Here is a 17,057-nt window from a genome sequence, read left to right as displayed (position 1 = left end):
GGCACCCTATACTCTAATTCATACACCTGCAACAAATGGTTAAAAAACAGCTTCTTAGGTCTAAAAACACAGGACATGCATTATTTTTTTTAAAATTTTAAAATGCTATGGTCTTTTTGCACTGAATGCATTAAGAAAACATGGTGTACATACACAATATTACCAACAGTATTGGGGCACCTACCTTCACACACACATTAACTTTAATGGTATCCCAGTCTAAGTAAGGTTCATAAAGACATGGGTGAGCAAGTTTTGGGTGGAGGAACATGACTGGCCTGCACAGAGTCCTGACCTCAACCCGATAGAACACCTTTGGGATGAATTAGAGCGGAGACTGTGAGCCAGGCCTTCTCGTCCACATCAGTGCCTGACCTGAACAAATACGCTGGAAGAAGCCTTGTAGACAGCCTTCCCAGAAGAGTTGAAACTGTTGGCCAACTTGATATTGAACCCTATGGACTAAGATTGGGATGCCATTAAAGTTCATGTGCATGTTAAGGCAGGTGTCCCATTACTTTTGGTAATATAGTCAACAGCCAATTATAAGGTTTCTCCAGTCAACCATATGTTTGTAGCCTTTTTGCAATAAAGAACTCTAGTGTTATGCATTTCTGATACCCCGTAACGTGAACCTGCCAGGTTTTAATTGCTGGATTTCCATTGAAGAGAAGTGTTCTCACTTCCTGTCTTGGTGAGACATAAGGGATGCAAATAGCAATGAAAACCTAGACCTGTAAACCTGCATGGCACTTTTCCCCATGCTCTTCTAGTCCTACTGAGACAAGAGCTGAGCTACGGCCCTTATATGTGGAAACATAGTACAAATACCCCTCTTGGGAATGAGACTATAAAGGCACAAACTGAAGAGTATTACCAATAAAAGGTTTTGGTCATTTGGTCATTTATTGGTACGAAAAGTGAAAAAGCTTTCTAGAATACACATCCTAGAATACATATTGTTCCTAGCTATTGAGATATATATATATATATATATATATATATATATATATATCTTACAGAAAATAAATAAAGGAACAGCGATTATAGGGGAGCAGTCCAAAAGTGACATAGATGAAGACAACTGACATATTTCGAGGACTCTCCTTAGATGTGTCTGTAGCAGGAAAACACTGCCTACAATATAGATGTAAATATAAGTATATCATCAACATATATACATAGTGATATTACAAAAATAGAATGCCAGGAGGGGGATTTAACCACTTAAGGACCGCCTCACGCTGATGTACGTTGGCAGAATGGCACAGGGGGGCACAAGCACGTACCTGTACGTTGCTTTTTAAGTGCCCAGCCGTGGGGCGGCGCGCTCCTGACCCGGTCCTGAGCTCCGTGATCGTGGCCGTGGGACCAGCAGACCCGATCGCCGCTGGTGTCCCATGATTGGGTCACCGAGCTAAAGAACGAGGAGAGGTCTGTGTAAACAAACCTCTCCCTGTGCTTCCCCGTGTGGCTGTCACCGATCGTCTGTTCCCATTTATAGGGAAAGACGATCAGTGACGTCACATGCCCGGCCACGCCCCCTACAATTAAAAAAAATAACGTCATACATAACACCTACACTGCCCCCTAGTGGTTAACTCCTTCACTGCCAGTGTTATTTACACAGGAATCAGTGCATTTAAATAGCACTGATTTCTGTATAAATGACAATGGTCCCAAAAATGTGTCAAAAATGTCCGATGTGTCCGATGTATAAAAATGCTATAAAACTATCTCCTATTTTGTAAACGCTATAACTTTTGCGTAAACCAATCAATAATCGCTAATTGCGATTTTTTTTTTTTTACCAAAAATATGTAGAAGAATAGGTATCGGCCTAAACTGAGGAAAAAAAAAGTTTTTTTATATATTTTTTGGGGATATTTATTATAGCAAAAGGTAAAAAAATATTGCATTTTTTTCAAAATTGTCACTCTATTTTGTTTATAACGAAAAAATAAAAACCGCAGAGGTGATCAAATACCACCAAAAGAAAGCTCTATTTGTGGGAAAAAAAGGACGCCAATTTTGTTTGTTAGCCACGTCGCACGACCCCGCAGTCAGTTAAAGCAACGCAGTGCCAAATCGCAAAAAGGGGCCTGGTCTTTTGGTTGCAAATTGGTCCGGGGCTTAAGTGGTTAAAATGGATAACGAAAAACAATGGAGATATATGAAAGGATATCAAACGCTGCATATAAAACCAGGGATAGTTGCTGATGCCACCACCGTGAACAATTCAGCTACCAGAGGGTGGCGAAAGGCACGGGGGCCCACCCACTGAGGATTCCCATCAAGCCCATAAAATGTGAAGCTTAATTGATATTGGTGTAGTATAAGAAACTGTAAAGGTATTTATAAGTAATAAACAGTACTTCACTAATTGTTCCTATGTCAAAGAGACACAGGGGGTTATTTACTAAAGGAAAATCCACTTTACACTGAAAGCGCACTTGAAAGTGCATTTAAAGTGCACTTGGAAGTAAAGTCGCTGTAGATCCGAGGGGGACATGCAAGGAAAACAAAAAACATAATTTTAGCTTGCACATGATTGGATGATAAAATCAGCAGAGCTTCCCCTCATTTCAGATCTACTGCTTAGACTTCCAAGTCCACTTTCAATGCACTTTCAAGTGCACTTGCAGTACAAAGTGGATTTGACTTTCGTAAATAATCCCCACTGTGTTTAACACAGGTGTACTATATACAAACAAGGACAAGATGGCAACCAATGGATGGTCTTGCATTGATAGATGCTAATAGAAGGCTATGAGGATCTGAGAAGAAGCCAGCTGGTCGGGACACCCTCTCAGGTAGTGAGTCAGGTCATATATGGATAAAAGACCTCCAGAGCAGATATCTTCAGGCTATGAGATAAAGGATATGGTAAGGGGGCATATCATGTGCTGCTTCATTTCCACAGAGAAAAAGGAAAAAAAGAAAAAAGAAAATATCTAAATCATAATTGAAATCGGAACTCTGGTTACCTTATGGAAGATCTTTTAGGTAGACATGGCCATAGACATGTCCCTTGTCCACCAGACAAGACACCCCATCAGGACTCACAAAAATAAGACCATGCACCTTCTTATCCAGCAAAAAAACTATGAGAGTTATTTCAACCCTTACTTCTATCCGAAAGCAAAACGTTATTTTGACCAGGGTTCAACTTTTGAAGCTTCAAGTTTGTGCATGGGCGCCAGCCTTCACGAGCCACCTTGGTATACATTTCAAAAGCTTTCACAGGGCTGTGTATAACCACCTTATTTGTGGGTACATTGGGTTGTGTCTGCCCTTCCACAACATCTTGGCTTCAGAAAGCAGCAGTGACACAATTAAATTAACTTTACCTCTTATCATTCTCACCTTGTCCCCAGTTTATTTCACTTTTCTCCTTTCTTTGTAGTTGAGATTAGCATCTGTTCTCTGTTAATCTGCCTTGTTTTTGCAGTCCATCCAGTCAGATGTGAGCTCAGGGTATGCATTGATGATGATGTGAGAAGTGATGCATATGACACAGGCCATCCTGTGGTCAGAAAAAAAAAGAAAATGTTTTACAATGACAGGAAAATAATTTTGTTTTGAAAGACGGTCCAACAATACCTTGTAGCAGAGACCCAATGCATATTGACAGATACTTGATCTCACATCTATAGACATACCATACTTAGACCTTTTTGAGAATTAGTTTTACTTCACTGAGTGTCTGTTAGCTCTTCCAAATCAGGATTTTTCCATGTCTGTTCCTGAAGAAGAATAGCTTGTACAAGTCGGCCTCTGGCATGTATAAGCCTGCAAAGCAAAGAAAGTGGACTAGGAGGATTCTTCCTGGGGGAAATAAAAGTGTCAGCGTAACTTATATTCTACAAAAACATCAGGATGGCTTTAACACCAGAATTACGAACTATTACCAGGTGGAGACGGGTCATATACTCTAAGTAAGTATAAAACTTTTTTAACTTGTTAGTTATTTTTGAACCCTTCCCCACTGTGACAATACAGCCTGTGTCTGAAGTTCTGTAAAGAAAGAAAGAAAGCAATAAAATAAATAAAGAAAATAATTTAAAAAATCTAATTAAAATATGTTCATACGGTATAACAAATCAGAAATATGTATTTAATTATAAATCAACTCTTCTATGTTTTTGTTATACATCTGACCTGAGTAAAACATACAAAATTTAAAAAGCACATGTCATAATTATACTATTACTGTTTTTCGTGTCTTAATAAAGTTATATCATTTAGATTCCCTAATATCTTCTCATTGTTCCCTTTAATTGAATAGAAAATTTAAACTTAATTTTGTGAATAAATATTTAATACAATCAAATACATTTTTAAAAAAGTTTTTGGATGGGCAACATTTGTGATATTGTGGATTTATGTTATTATACAAAATAATTGCACTGATTGTAATTATCACTTATTTGTAAAACAACTAATTTTGCTTTGTATTTAAAAAAAAAAAAAAAAAAAAAAAAGCTATAACGAAATCAGGAGCAGACTGTAGTCTTTTAATGCTGTCACTCTTCTATAATAAAATAAAATAAAATATGCGCAGGTACAATCTCAAAATTCCGCTAAACACAGTACCTACACATTAATAGCGCTGAATTTTTTTTTATCAGAACACATCAAAGTACTGTTTAAATATAAAATTAGAGTTGACAAATACTACCGATGGTAGTAACGGTAAGTGATACAACTTTTCATAGTTACCGTAAGCTTTCTAAGATTTTCTGGTCCTGCATATGCAACCAATTATTTGTGACATATCAATCAGTTTCCATATCTATAGCATTTACGCACAACAGAAACCATTATCACACTGAAAACAGCTTGAACGTGGAGCCATATTTGTGAAGCGTTTCATACGGGAAATGTTTAACACATAAAATCTTGTACAACAAAGGCAGGGATTAAATAAGCAGCCGAGCATAAAATAATTAGCAATGGAATAGGCATATAGCAAAATAGCTGGTTCCATAACATGGAAATAGAGATGACAGGACTGAAGTTTTACTCCTTATTAAGGAAACCCACATGTGGCTGAATGCCCGGCATGACTCTATTTAAAACATAGGCAGGTCCAGTGCTGGGTACAATGATAGCAAGGACCAGCTACAAAATAGTTATTCAAATCTGCAAATAGACAGGTAAGAAGCTTAAAATTTTATTTAAATGGGAATATGATAATTGCAATGTTAATTATTGGTAAAATTAATGTATTTAATATTAATATTGTATGTGTTAGTATATGTATATATGAATATATATATATATTGTTATATATTGTATACAAATGTAAGCACTTGCAAGTGAATATATTGTTTAAACAAAATGCAGTAACATTGAAGAATTACATTGTTATATATATATATATGTATATATATATATATATATATATATATATATATATATATATATATATATATATATATATTCTTGTATATGTTATAGATCAATACATACAGTAACAATGACATGTCTTATGCACATATTATTACAAGGGTAATTAGAATTCAAGGAATTGATTTTAACTAAAGAATTAATATTTCAATTTTTTTTTCTTTGCACTTTTTTAGTAACTGGATATGTAGATCCATTGTATTGGTTTCAACTGTATTAAATGTGACTTTAAAAATATTTTGATTTTTATCACTTAGATTCAGTATACAGATTTACATTTATTGAAGTTTTCACGGGTTATAGTAAACCAATACAGTCAAACAAAGTAGTTCATTATAGACAAGGGAAGTTATCACCAACAAAAGTCGAATTCTCATTATAAGGTTCTTGTTATTGCAAAAGGTTATCAGACAGAAAGGGACAGGACTGTAAAGTTAAAAGGCGCTTTTACACGCATCAGCAAGAGATGGCCTTTAATATACCATATACGCAGACACCAAATGGTGGTAAATTCACAGCTAAATTACTTAAATTGACATAAAATAATAAGGAAATTATACAATTTATAAGCATATACAGTATTTATAGAAAGTTATTGTAATTTAAAATAAATCAATTATGATTTTTTTTTTTTTTTACATTTTTTACTTTCCTTTGATTCATGTTTAAAATAATAGCAATCTTAAATGTTAGTTTGGCCTGAATTTTACAATACATCTATTGTTTAGTACATTTTATGAAAAAATATCATCAAAGGATGAGATATTACATTTTGCTATGGTTGTGTGACACTGCATCCTTCTCCATTCAGAAGAACAATGGGAGAAAGATAGATGACATACAATGCTGTCATTCTTTATGCAAAGACCTTTTTGCTGCATATATACCAACTGCCAACATGGAAACATAGAAAATCACCTGGATAAAAGCACAAAGTGCTGCATTTTTTTCTTAGATATTTCTAATAGCAGTTTATGGAAGTCCAAAGTATGAGTAGAAATACATTTTCTACATAAAGCTTCTACACAGTTAGGGCATCTCCCATCACGTATCTATTCACAATATATGTATCTATTCACAATATATATATATATATATATATATATATATATATATATATATATATATATATATATATATATATATGCATATGCACATAGATTAAACTTGCTGCCAAAAATAAAAGCTGGTTCACTAGTGTATATACTGTAGTATAAACATTTAGCATAACTATTGAAAATACAATGCAGAGAAATCTAATATAAATTAAAATGAAGATCAAATATAATAATAATATATAATAATATATATTTTATATATATATATATATATATATATATATATATATATATATATATATATATATATATATAGTATATAACATAATAATAATATAATAAAAGATATTATTGGTAATGACTTATGTCTACTACTGCTTAATGTTGAAATTTCATTTTGCTTCACCTTTCCCAAAAAAAAAAAAAAAAAATGAAAACAGATTAACTTGAGCATGTTTACCTAAAGGTTTGGCCCAGCTTTCTCCATGCTTATTTCAAATGATTGATCATATTAAGGCAAATAAAAGCATTATTTTTCAAAAAGGGAAAAGCAACTGTCCATATAGCAAGGTGAATGTTTACTAAGTTTAGTAAATGCGGCAAAACTGATCATGTCAGCCATCTGATTATGTGCTAGCAAAAATATTTTTATTTTCATTTTCCTTGAACATAATTGCCTATTCAATGTGAACGCAGCTGCTCCTTATTCATAAGCTATGTGAATATTGTTTTTATTATTATTATTATTATTTTAGGTACTTGTATAGCACCATCAATGTATGCAGCGCTTTACATACATATATATAAAATATATAAAATTATATGTATAAAATATATATAAAATTATATATATATATATATATATATATATATATATATATATATATATATATATATATATATTATACCGTTTTAGATTTTTATTTTATTTTGCTCCTTTAGTAAATCCATCCTCATTAAGCAAGCACAGGTGAAATGTCTGGGTGAAAATTTGCTGAACCTCTCCTATTGTTTTTATCAAATAAATAAAAATTTAATGGCAGATTCATAAACTAGAAATACATACCTGTAAAGCAATACATTGCTTCACCACACCACTGCTTAAACATAAATCGGTAAGGCCACGTCTACTATTGTTTTTAGATTCTGTGCTGAAAACCAAACCCACAAAAAAAATAAAAATTCTAAGGTATAGAAACAAATTACCCCCATTAAGCATTAAAATTAGAGCATTAATTCTAATTGGCTTGCTTATTTCACAAGATCAAAGCTTTTTGTTATGATTAGAGTTACCCTTTACGAAAGAATGCAAAATACTATTGAAATTATTTTCATCTATATGTAGCATTCCAGTTATTGAGTATCAGAAAAAAATATATATATTTAGGGGTTGGTTTTGTTGTTTCATACCCTAATAAGACTAAGCTTAGAGATGTTTGCATTTCTGAATGTAAAGGTACATACATATAAAGAAAGAACATGGTATAATTTTTCACACTGATAAGGCTAAATTAACCTAAAATACAATGGCCATGAATCTTTGAAATAAAACTTAAAAAAGAACAATTACAATAAATAAAGTTTAACATCTTTAATTTTGGGTGCAGTTTGGCAGGTCTGCATGCATTACTAATTTTGTATCGTGGTCCGTGATGCCAGTGGGGTGATCGGTCTAATTTTCAAAGAAAACAAAGAAAAAAGGAATGCGAGATATCACAAACACTAAAGTGACTAATTAGAGGATATCTCAGATATAACCAGGTCAAAATGGTGCCATCATCCTTAGTGAGTAGCTATTACGAGAAAGGACTGGATGGGGACTTTAGGATTTTAAAGGCACCAGTAATAAATTTGAAAGGAGTTTCTTTCTAAACAATCAATATTGGTTTTATATAAATGTATTCAAAAAATAGAAAATCATACAGATAGAAAGATTAAAAAGACTGTTAGACATGGGAAAAGGATCTATACACATAGGACAACTGCATCAGTATACATATCAAGGTGCAAATATTACAAAGATTCCATATCTATACAGGGGAACTAATCACCCACAGTAGAACCAAGATAGGTCAGTAGATATTATGATCCTGTATCAGTTTTTCATCATAATATCTACTGACCTATCTTGGTTCTTCACCACAGCATGCATTTAACATGTATTTCTACAAGGGTCCATTAGTGCAGAAGTTTACAATATAGTTAGGTGTACATCTAGAGTACCTGCTGGAGGCGCTTCGAACTTCCCCCAAAAACATCATAAAGGGTCCAAATTTACTAAATTGGAAATTTCACAAAGTTGGTAGGCATATTGCACTGGGGTCAATAGAGAAGAAAAAAAATTAACGTGGTTTAAAGTGATTGTAAAGGCTCGTTTAAAGAAAAAATTTTAAATAACAAACATGTTATACTTACCTCCTCTGTGCAGTTGGTCTTGCACAGAGCAGCTCTTCTGGGGTCCCTCTTCGCTGCTCCTAGCCCCTCCCTCCCTCAGTGGCCCTCAGCCAGCAGCTTGCTACGGGGGGCACCCAACACAAGTCAGAGCTCCATGCATCCATTCCGACACGGAGCCTCAACCTGGCTCTGCCCCTCTCTCCCCTGATTGGCTGACTGACTTTGATTGACAACCATGGGAGCCAATAGCACCGCTGCTCTGTCTCAGCCAATTAGGAAGATTGTCCTGGATGGCTGAGGGGATCGTGGACATTGCTGGAGAGAAGAGAAGGGGCTCAGGTGGGTAATTGGGGGGTGCCGGGGAGGCTGCTAGACACCAGGTGGACACGTGGGTGAGAGAACGGGCAGCTCCGCGGCGGGTGAGAAAGCGGGTGGGCTGGGCTGCCGGGTGGCTTGGTGTCTGAGTGGCCCGGTGGCTGAGAGAGCGGGCAGTCAGCTGGACTGCTCGTGTGTGAGAGGGTGGCTGGCCAATCAGTGAGCCGGTGGGCTGGGGGATCATCTCTCACCACCATGTGCCCACCCTGCATCCCTGTATCCCTGCAGTAACTTCCGCCCTCACTGTGCAGGCATTTCTCTGCTGCCTGACTCTGGGTGGGACAATGCAAGAGACAAGCAAAACACCATCTTAGCAGGCAAGTGACAATCCGCAAGGTGTGGCAGGTGACGTGGCAAGTGACAACCAGCAACATGTGGCAGGTGACGTGGCAAGTGACAATCCGCAACATGTGGCAGGTGACGTAGAAAATGAGAATCCACAATATGTGTCAGGTGACGTGGCAAGTGACAATCTGCATCTGGTGGCAGACAAGTGACAATCCGTAACATGTGGCAGGTGACGTGGCAAGTGGAAATCCACATCTGGTGGCAGGCGACGGTGGCAAGTGACACCCACAGGGCTCCCACTGATTCTGCATTATGGTGAGTTGAACCATTTAATTTTATATTACAATGTAATAATAGTAATAATGCGCTTCAATCATCCTGACACCATAACAACAATGGTGCCAGGATGATTGAAGTGCCAACACCAGCCAATTGATTTTCTGCCACTTGACCTCCAGAAGATTCAACCCTCCTTCATGACCAAGCCATTTTTGTAATACAGCACTGCATTACTTTAACTGATAATTGCAGTCATTCAAAACTGTACTCAAACAAAATGCATGTTCTTTTTTCCCATAAATAGAGCTTTCTTTTGGTGGTATTTGGCCACCACTGCATTTACATCTACACTATAAACAAAGAAAGACTGACAATCTTGGAAAAAAAGACAATATTTTTTACTTTCTGCTATGAAACATATCCAATAAAAAAAATGTAAACATTTTTATTTCATAATAAATGTATGCCAATATGTATTCTGCTACATGTTTTTGGTTTAAAAAAAAAATTACCATTAAGTGTATATTGATTGGTTTGTGCAAAAGTTTTAGCATCTACAAACTATGGAATATATGCTGTATTTTTTATATATTTATTTTTTACTAGCAATGGCGGTGATCAGCAACTTATACCAGGACTGCAATATTGCGGCGGACATTTGGGCACTAACTGACACTTTTGACACTTTTTGGGAACCAGTGACACTAATACAGTGGTCAGTGTTAAAAATATGCACTTTCACTGTACTAATGACACTCTGCTGGGAAGAGGTTAAACATCTGGGGCACTCAAAGGGTTAAATGTGTGCCTAGCCAGTGTTTTGCTGTTTTACTAGGGGAAGTAATTGATGTTATTCCCTGCTTTATTCCCTGAAAATCTATTATTCCCCAGCTGACAGAACAGGACTCTGCTTTGTTTACATAGGCAGGGCTCTGTATTTTGTAAATTCAAAATGTTCTCCGGGTGCCGGAGGCAATTCATTGGCTGGCACCAGGTGATCGACATCTGGTGTGTTTAATCACAGCATGGACGGGTTGCGGGCGATGCGCGCACCCCTCCCCGTAAAGGGCCAGATCACATACCAGGCAAGTGATCTGACACAAGCGAGCCGGATTATATCTATGTTATATGGTTAAAGAGGAAGTAAACCTTGATGGTGTTACTTCCTCTTTGTCTCCCTGCAAAGGTAAAGCATAATGGGCTACTATGCATCGCATAGTAGCCCGTTATGTGTCACTTACCTGACACAGGAGCCAGCGATGTCACCGCTGTCCTCTGTAGCACGGAGCGTCCATCTTCTTCCGGGTATCGCTGCTCCGGCCACTCACAGCGCCGGAGCAGCGATGACGTCACTCCCGCGCATTTGCACGGGAGCCGCCACTCATATCACCGCTAGCAGCGGCATGCTCAGTGCGTCTGCATGCCGCTGTCCAAGGCGCATGTGCCGTAGACAGCGGTGCCTGTCTTTTTGTAAATATCTCCTAAACCGTGTAGGTTTAGGAGATATTTCTTGGACCTACAAGTAAGCTTTAATCTAGGCTTACCTGTAGGTCAAAGTGGTTTGTAAGGGTTTACAACCACTTTAAGCGGTTAAACTATGTTAAATACTCCACCCCCAAAAACACAACCTCTAAGTAAAAGAGGAAAAAAGATTAGGCATTCATCAAGTGAGCGTGAGAGTCTCTGCTTCTCAGTTTTTGATCATTTTGCTGGGACCATTAATCTGGCATTAGGCATACCACAAGCCACCAGATCGACATCACCATGTATATGTTCACTAAAAAAAAATTTTTATTGAAGGTTCCGCAGCAGGACACAACCTTGCATACATACATACTTTGGTGGCCTTTAGTCATACCAGATTCAAATTCAAAAGGAAGTAGGGTGTCTCAATGGTGTTAAATAATGATTTATAATACAGTTTTTGAAAAAAAATATAGAAAAAAACTTTATTTGCCATCCATGCCATCCATGTGGTATGCCTGGTTTAGTCATGCCAGGCCTACCACTCCATGATTTACTAAAAACAATCAGGATTTGCATAGTTATTCACAATAAATATAGAAGCATTTTACTTTTGTGAGTTAAACATGCATGCTTATATTCTTCAGAGGAAGACATTTCAGAGTCTATATCCATATGCAGGAGAAACACAAATTTTCTGATGCAAAAAAATCAATTTTATTTATTATTTTCATTAAATGTCAATATTGGATGATTTTTTTTTCTTCTAATTAATGTAACTTGTTAATTGACTGTTAATTCATGGAATTACTATTAATTAAAAAATAGATAAATATAGTAATTTCATGTTTCATTTTACCCATGTTCACAATAATATAAAATAAATCCTAAAAAACTTTATTTATGGTTAAAAATAAAAGAATTCCTTTGTTATTCCTTTGTAATGCTGAAAATGTAAAACATCAGCCATACATCTCTAAAATCCTGATACAACTCTGCTATGCGACTAAATAAATATATTTAACATATTCTGACTGCATTAGTTATTCACTTTCATAATGCTGCATTGTGCCCCCACAAATGTTCATTATGATGCACCCAGAGGGGCTTGCAGTTCCACATCACAACGTGGTATGCCTGCAACAGTACTTGTAATAAGCATGTTTATCAGAGAGATCCACCACCACCTGAATGTACTTACTAGACTTAAGCCTCGTACATACAATTGGATTGTTGGCCAACAAATCCGTGGAATTTTGTCCAAAGGGCATTGGCTCTCAATTGTCTTGCATACACACGGCCACACAATTGTTGGCCAACCATTACAAACGTAGTGACGTACTACGTTGTTTTTCAGCTCTTTAGCGCCACCCTTTGGGCTCCTTCTGCTAATTTCGTGTTAGAAGTTTGGTGAGTGTTGATTCGCGCTTTTCTTTTCGCGTTTTTCATTTATCGCTTTTCGGTTCGCATTTTTCATTCCGTGCTTTTCAGTTCGTTTCTGAACGGCCGTTCGTCAACCAGACATGTTGCGGAATCGGAGGAGATAAAGTGTTATTTATTATTGGCCTTGGAATTATTGCTTTGACATTATTTTTTGGTTGAATAATGATTTGATTTGGTGTATTTTCTAGATTTTTGGATGCATAGAAAGCACTTTTTGGTTAAGTTCTATTGGCAGATAGCATGTCTAATTTTATTTGTTTTATTTTTTTTAATGCACAATAAAAAAAAAAAATTGTGTAGAATAATACTTGGCTGTGTGTTTTACTTCAAATGACAGTTTGGGAGTAGGCAGTTACATTTAAAAAAATACAATGTAAAATTGACAAGGGACACCAACATAGTTGTATCTTTGATCTTAAAGTGGAGGGCCACCCTGAAAAAAAAAAATACATTAAAAATTTGAAAAAAATCTGAAAAAAAAATGAAAATTTTTTTTTTTTAACTTACCAGAAATGCCTGTTGCTAGGCACATCATCCTAATCTGCCTCTTCCTCCTCCGCAGAGATCTTCTGTCTTCTCTCCTCCGTGCGGCGTCTTCTGGGTAATGGGTCACGCTGTGTTCTGGGAACTGTGTGTCCCAGAACACAGCGCGCCCCATTCACAAAGCGCTGCGCGACTCGCGCATGCGCAGTAGGAAACGAGCAGTGAAGCCGCAAGGCTCCAATGCCTGTTTCCCTTAGCCAAAATGGCAGCGCCGGGACCCGAGAGCCGAGGGATGGGTCAGCCTCGGGCGGCCGCTATGATCGTTCTTATGGTGTAGGAAATCGCTGGCTGAAAAAGTAGATTTATTCATTCAGATACTGTATACACGCACAAAGTCAAGGACGTCATATGACGTACCTTGGGTGGGAAGAGGTTAATCCCCATGACTAAGCTTAGCATTTTGAATATTTTGAAGTGCAGTGGAGGGTTTGAGGTCTTTTAGAGTACCTGTCATAAAGAGTACCTGTCACTGCCTATTACTGTCACAAGGGATGTTTACATTCCTTGTGACAGCAATAAAAGTGATCATATTTTGTTTTTAAAGTGACAGTGTAAAAATAAATAAATAAATAATAAAAAAAGTTTTAACCCCTTCAGCACCGGAAAGATTTACCCCCTTCCTGACCAGAGCACTTTTTGAGATTCGGCACTGCGTCGCTTTAACTGACAATTGCACAGTTGTGCGACGTGGCTCCCAAACAAAATTGATGTCCTTTTTTTCCTACAAATAGAGCTTTCTTTTGGTGGTATTTGATCACCTCTGCATTTTTATTTTTTGCGCTATAAACAAAAAAAGAGCGTCAATTTGGAAAAAAAACACATTATTATTTACTTTTTGCTATAATAAATATCCCCCAAAAATATATAAAAAAATTTTTTTTCCTTGGTTTAGGCCAATATGTATTCTTCTACATATTTTTGGTAAAAAAAATATTGCAGTAAACGTTTATTGATTGGTTTGCGCAAAAGTTATAGCGTCTACAAAATAGGGGATAGTATTATGGCATTTTTATTAATAATTTTTTTTTACTAGTAATCAGCGATTTTTATCATGACTGTGACATTATGGCAGACACATCGGACAATTTTGACAAATTTTTGGGACCATTGACAGTACAGCGATCAATGCTATAAAATTGCATTGATTAATGTAAAAATGTCACTGGCAGTGAAGGGGTTAACCACTAGTGGGCAGGGAGGGGTTAAGTGTGTCCTAGGGGAGTGTTTCTAACTGTCTGGGGGATGGGCAGTGTGTGACGTGACACTGACCGCTGCTCCCAATGATAGGGAGCAGACGATCAGTGTCCTATCATTAGGCAGAACGGGGAGATGCTGTTTACATCGGCATCTCCCCGCTCTTGAGCTCCGTGACACGATCGTGGCTATCCCCGCGGCGATCGAGTCCACGGGTCCCGCGGGCATGGTAACGGAGCTTACGGCAGGCGCGCGCGCGTGGCGGGAAATTCAAATTTACATACAGGTACGTTATTTTGCCCAGCCGTGCCATTCTGCCGACGTATATTTGCTGACATCGGTCGGCAAGTGGTTTAAGCTCTTGTGCACTAAAGAAAACACATACGCAAGTCACACCCGCAAACGTAAACAGTGATAAAATCATACAAATGAGGTATCATCGTGATCGTCAGAGCGGGAGCAATACCCGATAACCGTAAAAAAAATTTAAAGCGTCACCTATGGAGATTTTTAAGTACTGTGGTTTGTCACCATTCTACGAGTGAATTTTAAAACGGAACATGTTAGGTATCTAACATCGTCTTTCACACTAAACAAAAAAATTGGGCTAACTTTACCGTTTATATTTTTTTTAATTCAGTGATGTCTATCTATACAAAAAAAAATTGCATTTGAAAAACCGCTGCGCAAATACCATGTGACATAAAATATTCCAACAGCAAACATTTTATTCTCCAGAGTCTTTGGTAAAAAATAGCAATTGCAGCACCATAGTTGCAGATGGTTATTGGGCAGCAAAGAAACATGGAAGGCAGATCAAAAGAGGAAGACTGATCATTATAAGAGGCAAATTAAGGGCAGCTGGATACCAGTCTTTACATTTTTCATTCTGATACTTTGCTCCTGGGAGCATAGCCTCCTTGATGCACAGTAAGTACTTTCATATGCTCTTCTAGATAAGGAGGATACCCTACACCAGGCAATCACGTAGCAGTAGGCCAGTAGGCCTGCCTATGTGGGTTTGAATTGTGGTCTGGGTGAGTAAATGACGCTTGAAATAGTCTGTGATGTTAATATTCTAATCTAAAATACATTTACAAGTAGCTCTGTTCTTTTCTTCACATCTGTGCACCCTTTTTGGAGGTAGTACAGACTGCTAAAAGTTCTATAGCACTATGCGCAACGTTGAGCGGTACTCCCGTCAAATCCTGCTACCTTAGAAACCCATTCTAACTTCTACTTCATATCCATACAGGGCACTACTCATTTTGAGATCCTACAGAATGTCTACTTTATCTTTTATATCTCTGCATGGACCTACTGACTCCAAGATGCTATAGAACTTCTACTTGACCTTTAGAATCCCCTTATAGGTCTATCACTTTAACACACAACAGAACTTCTTTTTCATCTTTTATATCTCATATTCTAAATATTCCTCTTCACATTGAATTTATGTAGAACTTATCTATGATTATAAATATCACTATGCAGCGCTACTTACTTTAAAGTATAACTAAAGGCAATTTGTTTTATTTCGTTTTGGATAGAGGGGAGAGGGATTAGAACGTCTGTTAGTTTTTATTACTGTCTGTGCTCCCTTTAAGGCAGTGGTTCTCAACCTTCTAGTGCCGTGACCGCTTAATAAAATTTCCCAATTTCCCAAGTTGTGGGGACCCCAACAGTAAAATTATTTTCATTAGTCCTTCATTGCTGTAATTTTGCAACTGTGATGAATGGAAATATGTGATATGCAGGATGTATTTTCATTCTTACAAATTTAACATAATGAAAGCGTAGTGATGAAGCGCTTCCTGATGACGCATATTTCATGCAAAACGAGGCTAGTGGAGCGACGCTGATGTCACATCTGGCCCTTGACCCGCACCAAAAAACGAGGCTTGAAATACATGCCAGCTTCCTACCACGGAGCGGCGTATACAAACTGTCGGATTCATATTCCATACTTTTAGCACTTAATTTCATCCTCTAAGCATGCTCCAACCAGCCTGGAATGGATCTTCTCACCAGCAGGAACTGTAGGGTGGTAGGCTACTACTCTGTCCTTTAGTCCTTCCCTAATCGTTTCTAGTGTGATATGCAACCGGACCTCTAACTGCCAGGAGTGGCCATTGAATGCCTTAACTTGCTCTAGCCTAGGGGTGAGCAACCCATCAATCACGATTTACTGGTCAAAAGTACACAGGTGACAGGTAGACCGCATTCAACTCCCTGCCTTGCAGACCCGCAAGTCCTTTGTCAGGAATCAGCAGCTGAGATAACCAGATAAATGTATTTACACAAGGAAACTGGAACCAGACCATGTACTGTATGAATATTTTTGAGCGAGATTTATTTAGAGTGAATGAAAGATAATCACACACCAGCAAACATGAAGCATGAGAAAGCATGAAAATCCTAACCACATTTAAATATATGTGTGTGTGTATATATATATATATATATATATATATATATATCAGGGGCTGACTGACAACTCATGGGGCCCCCGGGCAATAGGAGATTATGGGGCCCCCGGGCAATCAGAGATTGTGGGGCCACACAGTATACACACACACACAGTCTACAATCACACCGTATACAAAT

At 37.3% G+C, this 17,057-nt stretch overlaps 1 protein-coding gene across 3 annotated transcripts in view; it reads left to right on the top strand.

Moving 5' to 3' along the window:
• The window catches only part of LOC143935351 (agouti-signaling protein-like), a 205,136-nt gene that overhangs the window by 106,913 nt on the left and 81,166 nt on the right, over window positions 1-17,057 (top strand). Inside the window, exon 1 of one of the 3 annotated variants that reach the window (XM_077459155.1) lies at window positions 3,539-3,938. The exons of 1 other annotated variant lie outside the window; for it this stretch is intronic. The gene's annotated coding sequence lies outside the window, so the exon portion shown is untranslated. Of the gene's footprint in view, window positions 1-3,538; window positions 3,939-4,830; window positions 5,160-17,057 lie in introns of those variants that run through there. One more of the 3 variants, XM_077459156.1, reaches the window with a different exon arrangement.

The sequence above is a fragment of the Lithobates pipiens genome, unplaced genomic scaffold, assembly GCF_037356315.1.
Source record: "Lithobates pipiens isolate NorthernLeopardFrog02 unplaced genomic scaffold, aLitPip1_a1.2 Scaffold_28, whole genome shotgun sequence".
In the NCBI taxonomy this organism is placed as follows: domain Eukaryota; kingdom Metazoa; phylum Chordata; class Amphibia; order Anura; family Ranidae; genus Lithobates; species Lithobates pipiens.
Note: the sequence above shows the minus strand (reverse complement) of the source record. Positions and strands in the feature narration are given on the sequence as shown.